Raw genomic sequence first — 21,203 nt, 5'->3', positions numbered from 1 at the left:
GCTTCAGCATCAGTCTTTCCAATGAATTTACAGGGTTGGTTTCCTTTAGGATTGACTGGTTTGATCTCCTTGCTGTCCAAGGGACTCTCAAGAGTCTTCTCCAGCACCACAATGCAAAAGCACCAATTCTTCAATATTTAGCCTTCTTTATGGTCCAACTCTCACATCCATACATGACTACTGGAAAACCCTTAGCTTTGACTATGTGGACCTTTGTCAGCAAAGTGATATCTCTGCTTTTCAATACACTGTCTAGGTTTGTCATAGCTTTCCTTCCAAGAAAGCAAGGGTCTTTTAATACATGACTGCAGTCACAGTCCACAGCAATTTTGGAGCCCAAGAAAATAAAGCCTGTCACTGTTTCCAGTTTTTCCCCATTTGCCATGAAGTGATAGGGCCAGATGCCATGATCTTGTTTTTTGAATGTTGAATTTTAAACCAGCTTTTTCACTCTCTTCTTTCAACTTCATCAAGAGGTTCTTTAGTTCCTCTTCAACTTCTGCCATTAAAGTGGTGTCATCTGCATATCTGAGGTTGTTGATATTTCTCCTGGCAATCTTGATTCCAGCCTGTGATTCATCCAGCCCGGCATTTTGCATGATGTAATCTGCATATAAGTTAAATAAGGAGGGTGACAACTCTCCTTTCCCAGTTGCAAACCAGTCCATTGTTCCATGTCCAGTTCTAACTGTTGCTTCTTAACCTGCATACAGGTTCATCAGGAGGTAGGTAAGGTGGTCTGGTATTCCCATCTCTTTAAGAATTTTCTAGTTTGTTGTGATCCACACAGTCAAAGGCTTTAACTTTTTCATAGCCAGCGAAACAGAAGTAGATGTTTTACTGGAATTCTCTTGCTTTTCCTATGATCCAACAGATGTTTGTAATTTGATCTCTGGTTCCTCTGCCTTTTCTAAATTCAGCTTGTACATCTGGAAGTTCTCCATTCACATACTCTTGAAGCCAAGAATACTGAAAAGGGCTTCACTCACACAACTGGCAGTGGTGGCTGACTGTAGGAAGGGAGACCTCAGGTCTTTGTTGTTAGGGACCAAATGACGGGCTCTAGGACCTGAGTCATGTTTACCAGAAAGAGACAGGATATGCGCTCATCCTGCCTGGCCAATCATGTAACGCCAGCTACTCCTGTAACTGAGACAAAGAACTGCCTGTATATAAGCCGCCATACTCCTTTGTTCGGGGCTCTTGTCGGATTCCCTTGTGTGGGATGAGACTTGGGCCCTAGCGCGCTAGAGATAAACTCCCTTCTTGCCCTTGCATTACCGTGGTGGACTTGCTCTCTCTCTCGGTCGGTTCGGAGATACGGGCTCAGAGCATAACATTTGGGGGCTCCTCCGGGATCTCCGTCCCGCCGGGGAGGACAACTCTCCTGGTAAAAGGGACTAACCTCGTTAGGAGATAAGAGCTCTGAGCACCGGTGCTAATGTTGCAGAAGCCCAGATTAAGTCCGGGGCCCAGTATTGTAGTGGGGAGGCATCTGGGTGTAAAGTGCAGAGGCGAGTCCAGCATAAGGCCGGGACCTGGTTTCGTGCTGGGGAGGTGGCTGGCTCTGTGAACATCCTGCAGGTAAGACTGAGTGCATTGTTGGTGGCCACCTTGTGTTTGTTATCTGTTTGTCTATTCGTGGTGTCTGTGTTGCTCTTTGTGTGCTCTGTTGGCTCCCAGTCTACTTTTCTGTGATCATGGGACAAACAACTTCTACTCCTTTATCTCTTATGATTAACCACTTCTCTGATTTCAAGTCTAGAGCACAGAATCTATCATTGCTGGTGAAGAAAAGCATGTTAGTAACTTTTTGTTCTGCCGAGTGGCCTGCTTTTGATGTCAGCTGGCCACAAGAAGGCATCTTCAGCCTGCTTACTATTCGAGCGGTCAGAGAGAAGGTGCTCGCCCCCTACCCTTCGGGACACCCAGCCAGACCAAACTCCATACATTTTGGTCTGACAGGACCTAGTGGAAAACCCCCTGGCCTGGCTAAAACCTTTTGTTTTTCAGCCCCTCACTTCCCTTCCCTCTTCCCCGCCCTTGCTTCCACAGGTTCCACAGGTTTCATTGGGAGAAGCCAGAAAGAGAACCAAGCCTTCAGCTCCTCCCAGAAAAAGGGGCCCCGCCTAGGGAACTCGGGGAAAGGCGAAAAAAAATGGCCGGCATAGCGGAAGAAGACCCGGAGGTTCCCTCCTCCACCATTCATGCATTTCCGGTTCGGGTGGGGCCAGCCAGAGAGGGTGGAGAACGGACATATCAGTATTGGCCCTTCTCCACTAGTGATTTGTACAATTGGAAAACCCAGACTCCCTCCTTCTCTGAAAAACCACAGGGTCTTATTGATCTTTTAGAGTCTATCCTGTTTACTCACAATCCCACTTGGGATGATTGTCAGCAACTGTTACAGGTACTTTTTACTACAAAGGAGACGCTAAAAAAATAAAAAGCGTCTCTACACCCGTCCAACCCCCTAAGGCTGAAGCTCCGGCATCGTCGACAAGACCAAGACAACTCGTCTAGACCATCTTATGGATGACCATGTTACTCTGCTCTGAAGCTGCCAGCGTGAACCTGCACCAACCCGTCAAAATCACCTGAAAACTGCAAAATGGACTAACACGTAAAATGCTTAACTCCACCACCGCAATACATCCACCAAATACTTGGTGGCCAGACTTATACTTTGACCTTAAGCCGGTGGTAAATGTACCCTAAAAGAGGGGCAAGCTCAAAAATCATGCATTCTGGGCATGTCCAGGTGCGCCCAGGCATAACTAAAAGATCTGTGGGGGGATTCAGGGGGGACTCTGTGCTGCCCTAAAAAAAGAGTATTTTTTTAATGCTGATCACACAAAAATAGTTTAAAAATCTATGGCCAAAATAAGAGAGGGACTAGCCCAACGTAAACGAGAACGTGAGGCTCAACAAAGATGGTTTGAGTCTTGGTATTAACAATCCCCTTGGTTGACCACCCTAATCTCCACCTTGCTGGGACCCCTGCTAATACTTTTACTAATGCTTACCTTTGGCCCATGTATTATCAATAGACTTGTAGCCTTTGTAAAAAACGCATAAATACTGTACAGCTGTTTGTGCTTCGACAACAATATCAAACTGTGTCTCAGGACCGAGAGGAAGATTCCTCTATATGATCTAAGGACAGGGGGGAATGTTAGGGGCCAAACGACGGGCTCTAGGACCTGAGTCATGTTTACCAGAAAGAGACAGGATATGCGCTCATCCTGCCTGGCCAATCATGTAACGCCAGCTACTCCTGTAACTGAGACAAAGAACTGCCTGTATATAAGCCGCCATACTCCTTTGTTCAGGGCTCTTGTCGGATTCCCTTGTGTGGGATGAGACTTGGGCCCTAGCGCGCTAGAGATAAACTCCCTTCTTGCCCTTGCATTACCGTGGTGGACTTGCTCTCTCTCTCGGTCAGTTCGGAAATACGGGCTCGGAGCATAACATTTGTCACATGATCTCTTGTGTTCTAGGATCTCTCTCCACCAGAATAGACTGGACTTCTTTACACAGCAAGTGGCTAACACCAAAAATTAATCAATACACAAATAATCAATTGTGTTTCTTTATACCAGCAATAACAATTCGAAACTGAATTTAAAATTTTAGAAACAGTACCCCTGGCAATTCCAAAACATGAAATACTTAGATGTCAGCTATAAACTATAAAACACTGATGAAATAATTTTTCATAAGAGTTAAACACATGAAGATATACCATATTCATAGATTGGAAGATTCAATATGCTAATATATCAATTCTCCCCAAATTTATTTCTAGACTTATGTTGGGAAATCCCAACATTATCCTAATCAAGTTTTACAGCTATTTACAACTTGATTCTTAAAAAGGCAAAGGAACTAGAATAAACAAACAAAATCTAAAAATGAACAGCAATTGGATGAATAGTCTCTAGTACATCCATACAGTGAAATACTACTGAACATTAAAAAAAAAAAAAGAAAGATTGACATACACAACAACTAGGATGAATCTCACACACATTCTTTATTCTAAGGGACACATGCCAGACAAATTTTATAATACTATAAGATTCCATTTGCATGTCATTCTGGAAGAGACAAAAACATAGGAACTTACTATAATCAAGACCAGTTGCTAATGAACATAAGATAGATCAATAAGACAAAACAGAGGGGCCAGGGGAAAAAACACATATGGCCAGTGGGTTTTTGAAAGAGATACTAGGCAATCAAATAGGAAAAAGTTAGATTTGTGAGCAATGGTGCCGGATCAAATGGCCATCAATATATTACAAAAACATGAATCTTTTTTAATTATTTATTTTAATTGGAGGCTAATTACTTTACAATATTGTAGTGGCTTTTGCCATACATTGCCATGAATCTGCCACAGGTGTACATGTGTTCCCCATCCTGAACCCCCCTCCCACCTCCCTCCCCATCCTATCCCTCAAGGCCATCCCAGTGCACCAGCCCTGAGCACCCTGTCTCATGCATCAGACCTGGACTGGCAATCTATTTCATATATGATAATATACATGTTTCAGTGCTATTCTCTCAAATCATCCCACCCTTGCCTTCTCCCACAAAGTCCAAAAGTCTGTGTTTTACATCTGTGTCTCTTTTGCTGTCTCACATATAGGTTCATCATTACCATCTTTCTAAATTCCATATATATGCATTAATATACTGTATTAGTGTTTTTCTTTCTGACTTACTTCACTCTGTATAATAGGCTCCATTTTCATCTACCTCATTAGAACTGATTCAAATGCATTCTTTTTAATAGCTGAGTAATATTCCATTATATATATGTACCACAGCTTTCTTATCCATTCATCTGCTCACGGACATCTAGGTTGCTTCCATGTCCTGGCTATCATAAACAGTGCGGCGATGAACATTCGGGTACATGTGTCTCTTTCAATTCTGGTTTCCTCAGTGTGTATGCCCAGAAGTGGGATTGCTGGGTCAAATGACAGTTCTATTTCCAGATTTTTAAGGAATCTCCACACTGTTCTCCATAATGGCTGTACTAGTTTGCATTCCCAGCAACAGTGTAAGAGGGTTTCCTTTTCTCCACACCCTCTCCAGCATTTATTGTTTGTAGACTTCAAAAACTTGAATCTTGGCCAATATCTCACACTTGGTACAAAATTTAACAAAATGGATTATAGACTTAAATGTAAAATGTAAAGTTAGAAAACTTTTAGCAGAAAATGTTGTGACCTTGGGTTAAGCAAAGAATTCTTAGGACAACAAAGCACAATAAACAAAGTAAAAATATTGATAAATTGGACTTAAATTTTTAACATCTTGCTTTATTAAATACACTGCAATATTATCCTGGGGAAAGCAAAATAAAGGGCATAGAATAGATCAGTAAGTGCTAGGAGCTAAGAGTTAGTAGAGGGTTTTACCACAAAGAGGCAACATAGGGAATTCGAAGGGAGAAAACTGTCTAAATTCTGGTTGTCTTAGTAGTTACATAACTCTGTGTACTCGTTAAAATCACAAAACTACACAACAACAAAAGTAAATTTACTGTATAGGTATTTAAAAATAAGTAACATAGATAAAACTCAGTCAAAAAAAATCTAGTCACTATTCCTCCAGACCTACCATGGAGATGATACCAAATATTATCTCCATAGCAAAGAAACATTTCAAAATGCTCACACCCCTGTTAATAAAATAATAAAGATTCAATCAGAGAAATGTCACTTTGCCTCTCTGTTATACTCAGTCCTGGCAAAGGTATGATAAAATGGACACAATCAAATGCAATAAAAGGGCATGAGAATTTGTCTATCCTTTTTGGAAAGCAATATAGCAATATGCATCAAGAGCCTTAAAAGTGTTTTTACCCTTAAAGGCACTTCTCAGAATCAATCCTCAGGAAGTAATCAGAGATTCTGATGAGGTTCATTATCTTTTCTGCATTGCAATACTGTCTCCCTCATCACAGGGACAGACGTGCAGCAGCTCCTAAACAAATGTTGCTGACTATCCGGACGGCAACTGACTTCCATAAAGCATCTGCTTCCAGCCAGGCACCTAGTAGGAAGAGAAGCCTCTTCTGCTTAGGTCTGTTTGGTCAGGATGCTGCCTTCTGTGTCACAGCGTTAAGGACTGTCTACACTGCCTGTGAACAACTGCAGTGGTGGTTACATTCTTAATGAGTTAGCAAGTGGCGCCCCTGGCTGTGCCCATAGAGACAGCAGGGGTCCTCATCCAGACTGACGGCTTTATGAGAGACAAACCTAAACCAGATGGGAGCAATCAAAGAGACAAGAGAGTCGGTTCAGCAGATACTGGGGGCTGTTGGGAAAGCTAAGGAACTGGGTCTGAAAGAACACTTAAAGAGGAAGAAAGACCCAGGTATAGGACACATAGTCAAGGTCTTGTTTCCAGACCCCACCACTGATGTCCATGCCCTAAGGAAAATTACTCTCTTTAATCTCAGCTAACAGTTTAATCTCAGCTCCATTAATCCCCATACTCTGTATTCATCTAGTCACTGCTGTTTCATTTCTCCATTCTGACTGATTGACTGTCTGTTTACACAACAGCCTCGGGCCTGACCACAGTGCTCTGGGCACCACCTCAGTCCTGCCACCTGGGCTCTTCCCCCCTCCCAAGGCTCCTCGCACCCCCTATCCCCATATTTCCTCAGAGGTTATAACAAGCACTGTATAGGCTTGGCAATGGGACTAACTTATTAGGGAAGCAAGGAATATTTCCAGAATAACATCTCTTCAACTGGAGAACATTAATTCTGTATGGTGACTCTAACAACAGTGACCACTCCTAATATTTATTTAGCAAGCACTCTCTGTGTACTAGGCTCTGTGCCAAGTGCTCTACACATATTATAAATTGTTATGATTTAATTCATCTGTCAGACAGTTCAGGGGCTCAGTCATGTCTGACTCGTTGCAACCTCATGGATTGCAGTACGCCAGGCCTCTGTGTCCATCACCAACTCCTGGAGTTTACTCAAACTCATGTCCATTGAGTCGGCGATGCCATCCAACCGTCTCATCCTCTGTCATTCCGTTCTCCACATGCCTTCAGTCTTACCCAGTATCAGGGTCTTTTCAAATGAGCCAGCTCTTTGCATCAGGTGGCCAAAGTATTGGAGTTTCAGTTTCAACATCAGTCCTTCTAATGAACACTCAGGACTGATCTCCTTTACGATGGACTAGTTGGATCTCCTTGCAGTCCAAGGGACTCTCAAGAGTCTTCTCCAACACCACAGTTTAAATGCATCAATTCTTTGGCAATCAATTCTTTATAGTCCAACTCTCACATCCATACGTGACTCCTGGGAAAACCATAGCTTTGACTAGATGGGCCTTTGTTGGCAAAGAAATGTCTCTGCTTTTTAATATGCTGCCTAGGTTAGTCATAACTTTTCTTCCAAGGAGCAAGTGTCTTTTAATTTCATGGCTGCAGTCACCATCTGTAGTGATTTTGGAGCCCCCCAAAATAAAGTCTGTCACTGTTTCCAATGTTTCCCCATCTATTTGCCAGGAAGTGATGGGACCAGATGCCATGATCTTCGTTTTCTGAATGTTGAGCTTTAAGCCAACTTTTTCACTCTCCTCTTTCACTTTCAACAAGAGGCTCTTTAGTTCTTCTCTGCTTTCTGCCATAAGAGTGGTATCATCTGCATATCTGAGGTTATTGGTATTTCTCCCGGCAATCTTATTCCAGCTTGCGCTTCCTACAGCCCAGCATTTCCCATGATGTACTCTGCATATAAGTTATTAAATAAGCAGGGTGACAATATACAGCCTTGACGTACTCCTTTTCCTATTTGGAACCAGTCTGTTGTTCCATGTCCAGTTCTAACTGTTGCTTCCTGACCTGCATACAGATTTCTCAGGAGGCAGGTCAGGTGGTCTGGTATTCCCATCTCTTTCAGAATTTTCCACAGTTTGTGGTGATCCACACAGTCAAAGGCATTGGCTTAGTCAATAAAGCAGAAATAGATGTTTCTCTGGAACTCTCTTGCTTTTTCAATGACCCAACAGATGTTGGCAATTTGATCTCTGGTTCCTCTGCGTTCTCTAAATCCAGCTTGAACATCTGGAGGTTCACAGTTCACATACTGTTGAAGCCTTCCTTGGAGAATTTTGAGCATTACTTTACTATTGTGTGAGATGAGTGCAATTGGGCAGATAGTTTGAGTATTCTTTGGCATTGCCTTTCTGTGGGATTGGAATGAAAACTGACCTTTTCCAGTCCTGTAGCCACTGTTGAGTTTTCCAAATTTTCTGGCATATTGACTGCAGCACTTTCACAGCATCATCTTTTAGGATTTGAAATAGCTCAACTGGAATTCCATCACCCACTAGCTTTGTTCTTAGTGATGCTTCCTAAGGCCCACTTGACTTCACATTCCAGAATGTCTGGCTCTAGGTGAGTGATCACACCATTGTGATTATCTTGGTAGTGAAGTTTTTTGTTTGTTTGTTTGTTTGTTTGTTTTTTGGTATAGCTCTTCTGTGTATTCTTGCCACCTCTTCTTAATATCTTCTGCTTCTGTTAGGTCCATACCATTTCTGTCCTTTATTGAGCCCATCTTTGCATGAAATGACTTCCTGGGTGGCTCAGAGGGTAAGGAGCCTGCCTACAGTGCGGGAGACCCAGGTTCAATCCCTGGGTGGGGAAGATCTCCTGGAGAAGGAGATAGCAACCCACTCTGGTATTCTTGCCTAGAAAATCCCATGGATGGAGGAGCCTGGTGGCCTACAGTCCATGGGGCTGCAAAGAGTCGGACACGACTGAGAGACTTCACATTCACTTTGCATGAAATGTTCCCATGGTATCTCTAATTTTCTTGAAGAGATCTCTAGTCTTTCCCATTCTATTATTTTCCTCTATTTCTTTGCATTGATCACTGAGGAAGGCTTTCTTGTCTCTCCTTGTTATTCTTTGGAACTCTGCATTCAAATGGGTATATCCTTCCTTTTCTCCTTTGCTTTTAGCTTCTCTTCTTTTCACAGCTATTTGTAAGGCCTCCTCAGACAGCCATTTGGGTTTTTGCATTTCTTTTTCTTGGGGATGGTCTTGATCCCTGTCTCCTGTACAATGTCACAAACCTCTGTCCATAGTTCTACAGGCACTCTGTCTGTCAGATCTAATCCCATGAATCTATTTATCAATTCCACTGTATAATCATAAAGGATTTGATTTAGGTCATACCTGAATGGTCTAGTGGTTTTCTGTACTTTCTTCAATTCTGAATTTGGCAATAAGGAGTTCATGATCTGAGCTATAGTCAGCTCCTGGTCTTGTTTTTGCTGACTGTATAGAGCTTCTCCATCTTTGGCTACAAAGAATATAATCAATCTGACTTCGGTGTTGACCATCTGGTGATGTCCATGTGTAGAGTCTTCTCTTGTGTTGTTGGAAGAGGATGTTTGCTATGACCAGTGTGTTCTCTTGGCAAAACTCTACTAGCCTTTGCCCTGCTTCTTTCTGTACTCCAAGGCCAAATTTGCCTGTTACTCCAGATGTTTCTTGACTTCCTACTTTTGCATTCCAGTCCCCTATAATGAAAAGAACATCTTTTGGAGGTGTTAGTTCTAGAAGGTCTTGTAGGGCTTCATAGAACCATTCAACTTCAGCTTCTTCAACATTATTGGTCAGGGCATAGAATTGGATTACCGTGATATTGAATGGTTTGCCTTGGAAATGAACAGAGATCATTCTGTTGTTTTGGGGATTGCATCCAAGTACTGCATTTTGGACTGTTTTGTTGACTATGATGGCTACTCCATTTCTTCTAATGGATTCTTGCCCACAGTAGTAGATATAATGGTCATCTAAGTTAAATTCACCCATTCCAGTCCATTTTAGTTTGCTGATTCCTAAAATGTTGATGTTCACTCTTGCCATCTCCTGTTTGACCACTTCCAATTTGCCTTGATTCATGGACCTAACATTCCAGATTCCTATGCAATATTGCTCTTTACAACATTGGACTTTGCTTCTGTAACCAGCCTCATCCACAATCATGTGTTGTTTTTGCTTTGGCTCCGTCTCTTCATTCTTTCTGGAGTTACTTCTCCACTGATCTCCAGTAGCATATTGGGCACCTACCAACTTGGGGAGTTCATCTTTCAATGCCCTCCTATCTTTTTGTCTTTTTATACTGTTCATGCGGTTCTCAAGGCAAGAATACCGAAGTGGTCTGCCAGTCACTTCTCTAGTGCACCACATTTTGTCAGAACTCGCCACCATGACCCATCTACCTTGGGGGGCGCTACATGGCATGGCTCAGAGTTTCATTGAGTTAGACAAGGCTGTGGTCCATGTGATCAGTTTGGTTAGTTTTCTGTGATTGTGGTTTTCAGTCTGTCTGCCCTCTGATGGAGAAGAATAAGAGGCTTATGGAAGCTTCCTGATGGGAGAGACTGACTGAGGGGAAAACTGGGTCTTGTTCTGATGAGGGGGCCATGCTCAGTAAATCTTTAATTCAATTTTCTGTTGATGGGTGGAGCTGTGTTCCCTCCCTGTTATTTACCTGTGGCCAAACTGATGCTGAAGCTGAAACTCCAATACTTTGGCCACCTAATGCAAAGAGTTGACTCATTGGAAAAGACCCTGATGCTGGGAGGGATTGGGGGCAGGAGGAGAAGGGGACAACAGAGGATGAGATGGCTGGATGGCATCATCGACTCGATGGACATGAGTTTGAGTGAACTCCGAGAGTTGGTGATGGACAGGGAGGCCTGGCATGCTGTGATTCATGGAGTCACAAAGAGTCGGACACAACTGAGCGACTCAACTAAACTGAACTGAAACTGCGAGGGAGGTTTTTCCAGTAGTCATGTATGGATATGAGAGTTGGACTGTGAAGAAAGCTGAGCACCGAAGAATTGATTCTTTTGAACCGTGGTGTTGGAGAAGACTCTTGAGAGTCCCTTGGACTGCAAGGAGATCAAACCAGTCCATTCTGAAGGAGATCAGCCCTGGGATTTCTTCGGAAGGAATGATGCTAACGCTGAAACTCCAATAGTTTGGCCACCTCATGTGAAGAGTTGACTCATTGGAAAAAACTCTGATGCTGGGGGGGATTGGGGGCAGGAGGAGAAGGGGATGACAGAGAATGAGATGACTGGATGGCATCACTGCCTAGATGAAGGTGAATCTGAGTGAACTCCGGGAGATGGTGATGGACAGGGAGGCCTTGTGCTGCGATTCATGGGGTCGCAAAGAGTCGGACACAACTGAGCAACTGAACTGAACTGAATGAAGATAATGGTGACCTCCTTCAAAAGGTCCCATGTATGTACTGCTACACTCAGTGCCCCCAACCCTGCAGCAGGGCACCACCGACCTACACCTCCACTAGAGACTCCTGGACACTTCTGGGCAAGTTTGGGTCAGTCTCTTGTGGGATCATTGCTCCTTTCTCCTGGGTCCTGGTGCACACAAAGTTCTGTTTGTGCCCTCCAAGAGTCTACTTCCAATTCCTGTGTAAGTTCTGGCAGCTCTATGGTGGGGTTAATGGCGACCTCCTCCAAGAGAGCTTATGCCTACCCAAGTCTGCTGCACCCAGAGCCCCTGCCCCTGCAGCAGTCCACTGCTGACCCATACCTCCATAGAAGATGCTTAAACACAGTTTTGTCTCAGTCTCTGTGGGGTCTCTGGGTCCTGGTGCAACAAGGTTTGTTTGAGCCCTCCAAGCCTCTCTGGGGGGAGTGGGGATTGATTCTAAATGTGAATTTGCCCCTCATACAATCTTGCTGTGGCTTCTCTGACCTTGAACATGGGGTATCCCCTCAAAGTCACTCCAGCACTGCGCAGCTGCCGCTCCAGCACCATGCAGCTGGATTTAACTCATAGAGCAACCCTATGAGGTGGATATTTATATTATCATTATTAACATCCCAATTTTACATATAAGGAATTGAAATCTCAGAAAGGAATTTTCCCAGGACAAAAAGGCTAATAAGCAACACTGACAGAGGTCAGATTCTACTAGGCATGGGGGCTATAGGGTGAGCAAGAGAGATCCAGTCCCTCCCCTCAAGAAACTCATTGTCCAATAGATTATGGAAACCTCAATAGCTGTCCTAATTGACCAGAGAGCAGGGATTCAAAATCATATACCAAAGCCCAAGCATATAATCACAATACTTTCTCCTTCTCTCTTACAGCAAACAGTCCAACTGTGAGAAACAAATCCTGGAAATTCTCAGGCTAAAGTGAGCCACATACCTGTATGAGCAGGAGTTGATGATGAGTAGATGTTGTGTATGAGAGTACAGAATGTGTTGCAAGGCTTTACTTGAATGTTACCTTCTCAAAGAGGCCACTCTAACCATGTGCCTCCTATCAGCACTGTCAACACATCTTTCCCTACTTTTTCCATCCTACTTATCACCTTCTTTTGTAATATATGATTTATTACTCCTATTGTTTAGTATGAGCTTCCTCACACTTTATTATAAGCCCCCCAAGGACAGAGAATCCTACTTGTTTTGTTCACTGAGGTATCCTGGGTGCCTAGACATAGCATGGTACACAAAAAATGCACCCAGTAATTATTTTTGTGTGAATCAATAAAGATGAAAATTATATAAAGATTTAGAAGCAGATGGTACTAATTAAACAGAAGCCAAGACACAGCAAGAAGAAATGAGCTGGGAACTGAGTTCCCAATCAGCAGGATGAGAGTTAACCTCCCAGCAGTCAAGAGAGGTGTGCTGTGAGAATTGGAAGTGAGTGGTCAAAGCACATCACAGCCTGGAAACCAGACGACCCTGCAGGAGGTAGAGTGGCTGTGTGTCTCTGTGCTCGGAAACACATCAGAAACCTGACATCCAGGAAGCTAGGGTAGATCAGGAAGAGTCCAGCCATCTGTGTTCTGCAAGAAGCAGGGAGTCAGGAGGTCAATGAGCACTCAGGGCCTGGGGATCAAAGCAGGCAAAGGCCAAAATCCAGGAAGTCTGGGAAGGCAAGATAATAGTACCCATCCACCAAAACACAGAGAAGAGCCCAATCCTAAAGGCAGAGATTGTGAGAGCTAACGTTTCTTTCAATTACTCTCCAAGGAGGCATATGGTGCTTAGGACTGCAGAGGTGAGCAGGGCAGGGAGCATGGTTTAATGGCATCTCTCTTCCCAGCTTCAAGTTTAGTGGCTTCATTTCATAGCATGAAATTGGTCATGGTGGAAGTATTGACACCATGGAAATTGGGAAATACTATAAATTAGGGATTGTTTGCTTGTTTTCTGGGTAGCTGGTTGTTAAGTATTTACCAGCACACTGCTAGTATGGAACCGAGGCTACAGGGAGGCTCGGTTCTCAACTAGAAGATGGCAGTGGAATTGCAGGTAGGTACTTAGGCTAAGGCAGACTCCATGGAAAGCTCCTGTACCCTTTGACAACTGCAGACAGAGTAAGGAGTCAGCTTAATAGAACGCTTCCCTGGGGTTCTCCTATTCACTGTAGAACTTACACAGAAATTCTGTCTCTTAACTTTGGAAGCCAGAGGCTTGTTTGAACTCATTTATTGTTTATTCATTTATTCAACAAGTACTAATCAAAGGCTTATCATGTGCCTGGGTAGCATTAGACCATCAGGGTAATGAGACAGATTGTTCCTGCCCTCATGGGACTTATTGATGATCAAATGTGGCTTGTAAACTCATTTAATACAGCCTTCAAGTTAGGGGTGGGATTTCTCTGGAAGGAATGATGCTAAAGCTGAAACTCCAGTACTTTGGCCACCTCATGCGAAGAGTTGACTCATTGGAAAAGACTCTGATGCTGGGAGGGATTGCGGGCAGGAGGAGAAGGGGACGACAGAGGATGAGATGGCTGGATGGCATCACTGACTCGATGGACGTGAGTTTGAGTGAACTCCGGGAGTTGGTGATGGACAGGGAGGCCTGGCGTGCTGCGATTCATGGGGTCACAAGGAGTCGGACACGACTGAGCGACTGAACTGAACTGAAAGAAGGAAGAGGAAGAAGAGGAGATAAGACAGAGACCCTGTGTGGCCTGCAAAGCCTAAAATATCTACGAAGCTGGAGGCATAACCCTCCAGACAATACTACGAAGCTAATCAAAACATTGTGGTATTGGCACAAAAACAGGCATATGGATCAATGGAACAGAATAAAGAGCCCAGAAATAAACCCACCCACCTATGGTCAGTTAATCTTCAACAAAGGAGGCAAGAATATAAAATGGAGAAAAGACAGTCTCTTCAGCAAGTGGTGTTGGAAAAGCTGGACAGTTTCATGTAAATCATTGAAGTTAGAACACACCCTCAACACAACACACAAAAATAAACTTAAAATAGCTTAAACAATTAAATATAAGACATGATACCATAAAACTCCTAGAAAAGAACATAGGCGAAACACTCTCTGGCATGAACCATATTTATGCTTTCTTAGGTCAGTCTCCCAAAATTATAGAAATAAAAGCAAAAAATAAACAAATAGGGTCTAACCAAACTTATAAATTTTTTCACAGCAAAGGAAACCATAAACAAAATGAAAAGACAACCTAAAGACTAGAGAATTTATTTGCAAACAATGTAAGCAATAAGGGCTTAATTTCTAAAATAGACAAACTGCTCATACAACTCAATACCAAAAAAACAAACAACACAATCAAAGACTGGGCAGAAGACCTACATAGACAATTCTCTGAAGAAGACATAGAGATGGCCAACAGGCACATAAAAAGACACTCATTATTGCTAATTATTAGAGAAATGCACATCAAAACTGCAATGAGGCATCACCTCACACCAGTCAGAATGATGACCATAATAAATGCTAGAGAGGGTATAGAGAAAAGGAAACCCTCCCACACTATTGGTAGGAATGTAAATTCATGCAGCTGCTATGGAAAACAGTATAGAGGTTGCTTTAAAAATTTAGAATTACCATATGACCTAGCAATTCCACTCCTGGGCACATATCCAGAGAAAACTCTAATTCCCTAATTTAAAAAGATACATGTACCCCAACAACCACTGCAGCACTACAGCCAAGACACAGAAGAAACCTAAATGTCCATCAACAGATGAATGGATAAAGAAGATGTGATACACACACAAATAAACATATTAATAAACGGAATTAGAGATTATCATACTAAGTGAACTGTCAGACAAAGAAAGACAAATATCAAATGATATCACTTATATATGGAATCTTTAAAAAAGTGATGAAGTGAAGTGAAGTCATTCAGTCGTGTCCGACTCTTTGCGACCCCACGGACTGTAGCCCACCAGGCTCCTCCGTCCGTGGCATTCTCCAGGCAAGAATACTGGAGTGGGTTGCCATTTCCTTCTCAGAAACAGACTCACAGACAAATTTATGGTTACCAAAGGGGAAAGGGAAGAAGGGATAAATTAGGAGATTGAAATTAACAGATATACACCACTATACCTCTTGCCTGGAAAATCCCATGGACGAAGGAGCCGGGTAGGCTGCAGTCCATGGGGTCGTGAAGAGTCGGACACGACTGACCGCCTTCACTTTGACTTTTCACTTTCATGCATTGGAGAAGAAAATGGCAACCCACTCCAGTATTCTTGCCTAGAGAATCCCAGGGATGGGGGAGCCTGGTGGGCTGCCATCTATGGGGTCGCACAGATTCGGACACGACTGAAGCGACTTAGCAGCAGCAGCAGCACCACCACCACCACTATACATAAAATAGATAAACAACAAGCAAAGCACAGAAAATGATATTCAATATCTTATAACAAATTATAATGGGAAAGAATATGAAAAATACATATATACATACACATAAATGTTTCTCAATTACTTTGCGATATACCAAAACTATTAATAATACAACACTGTAAATCAACTATACTTCTATCAAAAAAAAATTTACTGTCCAGCCCATTACAAAAAAGCTTTGTCAAATTTTTGTCTAGCAGCAGAGATAAATCTTACTTTTTCACAGCCCCCACAGTTAGCCATTAAAAGACCAAGGTCTGAATCAGGACTTGACCGAGGAAAGAACCATGAGTAGAGGAGGTGGTGCTTAAAAGGAATGAGTCTAGATATCTCCTGGGCTACAGCTCAGTGTTAGCTTATAAGAAATCGGCAAATATTTGTAAATATTTAGCTAAGTGGACCAGAGAATGAGACTGAGGCACACAAGTTGAGTGCAAGAAGAAGGTAGGTAAGCCCAAGAAGTCAAGAGGAAACAAAGTCAGATGACCTTTACTTTTGGCTGAGCAGTGAAGACAGAGAACAGTAAGAACAGCTAACACTTCTAGAACGCCTGCTGTGTACCAAATCCTATTCCAAGTACACTGTTCATTGTAACACATTTAATGTTCTCAACAGCCCTGTGAGGTTGGTCCTATTCTTATTATTCCCACTCTACAGAGGAAGAAACTGAGGTACAGACAGGCAAAGTAACTTGCTAACAGTTGCACAGTTCATAAGTAATAAAACCAGGATTTAAAACCAGAAAATCCTATTTAGGATCTATGTTCTTAACCACCACACTGCACTCTCTCTCAGACAGACTGGTAGGAAAAGCAAACAGAGTAGGTGGAAAAGGAGAAGAGGAGTGTGGTGATTAGTTGCATCTGAACACAAGGACAGACAGACAGGGAAAAGCAAGTCATATTTTTGGAGGAAAAGTCCAGGCCACACTCAGAGGTGACAGTGAGCATTTTCCAATCACTTCACAGTCATGGTTAATGCCGCTCTGTGACAGAAGCCAAGGGTACAGAGATGCGTTTGATTTGGGCTAGAGGGGATCCAGTTATGAGTTAACAGGCAATGCTAATACAGCACTGTGGAGGATTAAGTCCTTTACAGCACTGTGGAGGCCCAGCAAGGAAAGAAACTCCACCCAGTATATTCGGAAGCTGTACTAGAAAGCTTAGAGCCAGGTGCCAGGATGTAGGATGCAGAGCTTGCGCTGTCTTGGGTCACCTGGATAAACCACCTCCATAATATGTCACAAAAAGACAAGGTTCAAAGGAGCACTGCAGAGTCCAACAAATATCCACATGCCAAACAAATGAAGCAAAGGCATAAATTCTGAAAGAAGTAGTGGGTCAAAAACCCAGCAGCTATAAGAATTAGGGGTACGGTGGCAGGTAGGCAGCTGGAGAGCCCAGATCAACCAGCAGAAGCCAGAACAGAGCAGGTAGAGATGGACAAAAGGGACCTAGACATGCCAGGGTCTTCATGCCATGCCATCTTCCCTACCTCACAGCTTTGTCCCTCATCTTATTTCCTAACAGCTGACATGCTACCAGCCTTAAGAATCAGGAAGTTGCTGACTTTGGTGCCCCCTAGTGCTGGGGAAGACCGGTCCAGAGTTAAGCATTTAATGCTAATACTTCTATACTCTGCCACCATCCAGCTGACCTTCCCAGGATGAGCTAACAGTCTTCCTCTAAAAGGAAGTGTCCAGCTCCTTTTCTCACTCGCATTTCTTCCTGGAAACATTCCATCCAGAGCTTAAGGCTGCCAGTGACCTGACACTGTTGATGATTTCATAGTCTCCCTCTGGGAAATGAAGTGACTTAGCAGTCATTAAGACCAAGATAACAGTGCAAGTTGTCAGTGGTTCCTTGCAGAGCAGAGAAATGTCAAGGCTGTTGGGTGTCTAAATGGAGCCACAGGTCCTAGGGTTAATGTAACAGGGGGAAAAAAATGACAGTGTACAGAGTTGAAGGCTAGTCCAACAATTATCAAGTCCCCAGGGAGTCTCCATAAAGACTTGTTGACTCTGTTCTAACAATAGGAAGGGTGGTATGCTACACCATAGTTCTTCCTTCCTGATTTCCAGCATACTGACCTACACTCTTATACTGGACATTACCAGTGGATAATCACTGCTGTGCTTTTAATATATTAGATATCCATAAGCCATCCATGTTTGGCCAAAACCCCTCCTCAGAGGAACTATTCGCCCCACCCCATCCATATGGCAAATTCCTACATGGCCTTGTCTTCCCCAGCACATTTGGTTAGTTAGGGATGAAGCTCTTGATCCTGGGAGAGCTAACCAGAGCCCTTCTTTAGGATTCTCTCAACTGGAATAAGAGAATCAGTCTATGCTTATCCACACTGCATGCCCCTCTACTTGCTCTAGTGTTTCTCAGCCACTGCAACTGAGGTCTACTTGGTCCGTTTCTCTGGATTCCAACTCATTGCATCATTCTTGGCTATTTCTTCACTATCAATATGTCTTCAAAGTATTCAGAGCCTCCAGCCAGCAAGATAAGTTAGCCACTGCCATCCAGCATCAAGGGCTGAGCCTAGAAAAGCATAATAAATCTGCGAATGTTGTATAGTACAGTACAGACTAGAACTGCCACCAGAAGTCAGAAAAGGGAAAAATCAGTGTGGGGTCTTATCAAACAAATGGCTAGAATTTAGAGAGATAGAAAGGGCATTCTAATCTAGAAAAAATAATGACAATGAAGCAGAAAAGAGCTTAGGTCCAGAGGTCTGCAGACAAGAAATGAACTTGACTGGAGTGAGTCCTGTAAGAATGGGACCGTAGAGCTCTGTGGCAAGCTGCAGAGTTGGGGTTCTGTTCTACAGTATGGGGTTAAAGTTTTCCAGAACACAGCTGACTTCAAGAGATACTGAGTAAAATTCAGACGGCAAGAGGGCAAAACTGACTACTATGCTCAGAAACGATTGGTAACCCAAGATAAAAATAAGTACAACACATCCAATTACAGAATGATCATTCATGTAACAGAGATATCATTTGTCAGACTGCTTATGCCTGTATAGAAGGACATATAACAGTTTGTGCAGTTTATGCTCACGAACTCCCAAAGTATGGTGCGAAGGTTGGCCTGACAAATTATGCTGTGGCACACTGTACTGGCCTGCTGCTGGCCTGCAGGCTTCTGAATAGGTTTGGTATGGACAAAATTTATGAAGGCCAAGTCGAGGTGACTGGAGAGGAATACAATGTGGAAAGCGTTGATAGTCAACCTGGTACCTTCACCTGTTACTTTGATGCAGGACTTGCCAGGACCACTACTGAGAATAGTTTCTGGGGCCCTGAAGGGAGCTGGCAATGAAGGTTTGTCTATCCCTCACAGTACCAAATGGTTCCCTAGTTATGATTCAGAAAACAAAGAATTCAGTGCTGAGGTACACCGAAAGCACATCATGGGGCAGAATGCTGCAGATTACATGTGTTATCTGATTGAAGAGGATGAGGATGCCTACAAGAAACAATTCTCTCCATTCATAAAGAACAACATAACTCCATACATGATGGAGGAGATGTATAAAAAAGCTCATGCTGCAATATGAGAGAATCCAGTGTATGAGAAGAACCCTAAGAAAGAAGTTAAAAAGAAGAGGTGGAATCAGCCCAAAATGTCACTTGCTCAGAAGAAAGATCAGGTAGCTCGGAAGAAGGCAAGCTTCCTTAGAACTCAGGAATGGGCTGCTGGGAGTTAATAAAGTGAAAGTGAAAGTTGCTCAGTCATGTCCTACTCTTTGTGACCCCATGGACTGTATAGTCCACGGAATTCTCCAGGCCAGAAGACTGGAGTGGGTAGCCTTTTCCTTCTCCAGGGGATCTTCCCAACCCAGGGATCGAACCCAGATCTCCCACATTGCAGGCGGATTCTTTACCAGCTGAGCCACAAGAGAAGCCCAGGAATTAATAAACCAAACCACAATCTTCTATCTGGATTTTTCAGGTAAAGACAATAATAAACATATCAAACAAGAAAAAAAAAAAAAAAGAATGGGAACATAATGCCATCTGCAACAACATGGATGGACCTAGAGATTATCACACTAAGTAAATCAGACAAAGACAAATATCATATGGTATCACTTATACATGGAATCTTAAAAAAAGATAACAAATGAATGTTTCTGCAAAGCAGAGACAGATTTACAGACTTTGAAAACAAATTTATGGTTAAGGAAAGGGAAATGTTGAGGGGAGGGATAAAGTAGGAGTTTGGGACTAACACATATACATTCCTACATATAAAATAGATCATCAACAAGGACCTACTGTATAGCACAGGAAACTCTCCTCATTATTCTATAAACACCCACATGGGAAAAGAATCTGAAAAAGAATGGATACATGTATGTGTATAACTGAATCAGCTGTATACCTGAAACTAATGCAACATTGTAAGTCAACTATACTGCAAAATTAAATAAAAATTTAAATTTAAAAAATGGGACCAAATTAGGTGAATCTGAGAGATTATACAAGGTCTTAACAATAAAGCAGAGGAGATTAGATTTGATATGCAGGCAGGTATCATGGTAGTTTTTGACAGAAAAAGAAGGAAGGGGCTTTCCTGGTGGTCCAGTGGTTAAGAATCTGCCTTGCAATGCAAGGGACACCAGTTTGATCCCTCAAAGTCCAGGAAGATCCTACATGCCACAGAACAACTAACCCTATGCACCGCAACGACTGAACTGGCACTCTTGAGCCCACAAGCTGCAGCTACTGCAGCCCATGCACCCTAGAGCGTGTGCTCTGCCACAAGAGAAGCCACCGCAATGAGAAGCCCTCACACCACAACTAGAGAGTAGCTCCCACTCTCCACAACTAGAGAAAGTTTGTGCAATAACAAAGTCCCAGCACAGACAAAATAATTTTTTTAAGAAGGAAAACAATAGTTTAGCTATGTATCTCTCAGAGAAGATGAGACTCCCCCTGAGCTACAAAGAAGATGAAAGAGGGGATAATGCTCATTCTCCCTACCAAAAGCATCCTTCGTCTTTCTAAAGGATTTATCATTGGATATTTTGAGACTTTTTTTTGTTAGAGTACTATTCAATTTAGAAATTTAGAAAATATAGACAAGCAAAATAAAATATGAAAGTCTCCCAAAACTTCATGTACAAAATAAGCATTAAGACATTTATATACATACTTCCAAATGACTTATAATATGTATTAATTAAAATTGATATGTGTTATACAAATATGGTTCTTCTCACTTAGCAATATGTGTTCCATTGGTTGCTTTTCAGTGATAAATTCCTCTATTATATTTAAAATATTATCTGATTCAAAAACCTGAAATTTACATGTATCTTTTTTAGAATTTCATTCCACTGCTCAGATCAACATTTCCTAAATTTGTTCTACAGAACTCTTAGTTACAAGATATTCTGTCCCAAATAATAGAGTTATATTTAGGAGAGGCTTCATCC

General features: G+C 42.6%; 1 pseudogene; it reads left to right on the top strand.

Moving 5' to 3' along the window:
- LOC138434486 (large ribosomal subunit protein uL18-like) overlaps nucleotides 1-19,441 on the top strand; it is a 76,325-nt pseudogene extending 56,884 nt beyond the window's left edge.
- Nucleotides 19,442-21,203: the final 1,762 nt, after the last annotated feature.

This window comes from Ovis canadensis, chromosome 2, assembly GCF_042477335.2.
Source record: "Ovis canadensis isolate MfBH-ARS-UI-01 breed Bighorn chromosome 2, ARS-UI_OviCan_v2, whole genome shotgun sequence".
In the NCBI taxonomy this organism is placed as follows: domain Eukaryota; kingdom Metazoa; phylum Chordata; class Mammalia; order Artiodactyla; family Bovidae; genus Ovis; species Ovis canadensis.
This window is presented reverse-complemented; position numbering and strand designations above follow the sequence as displayed.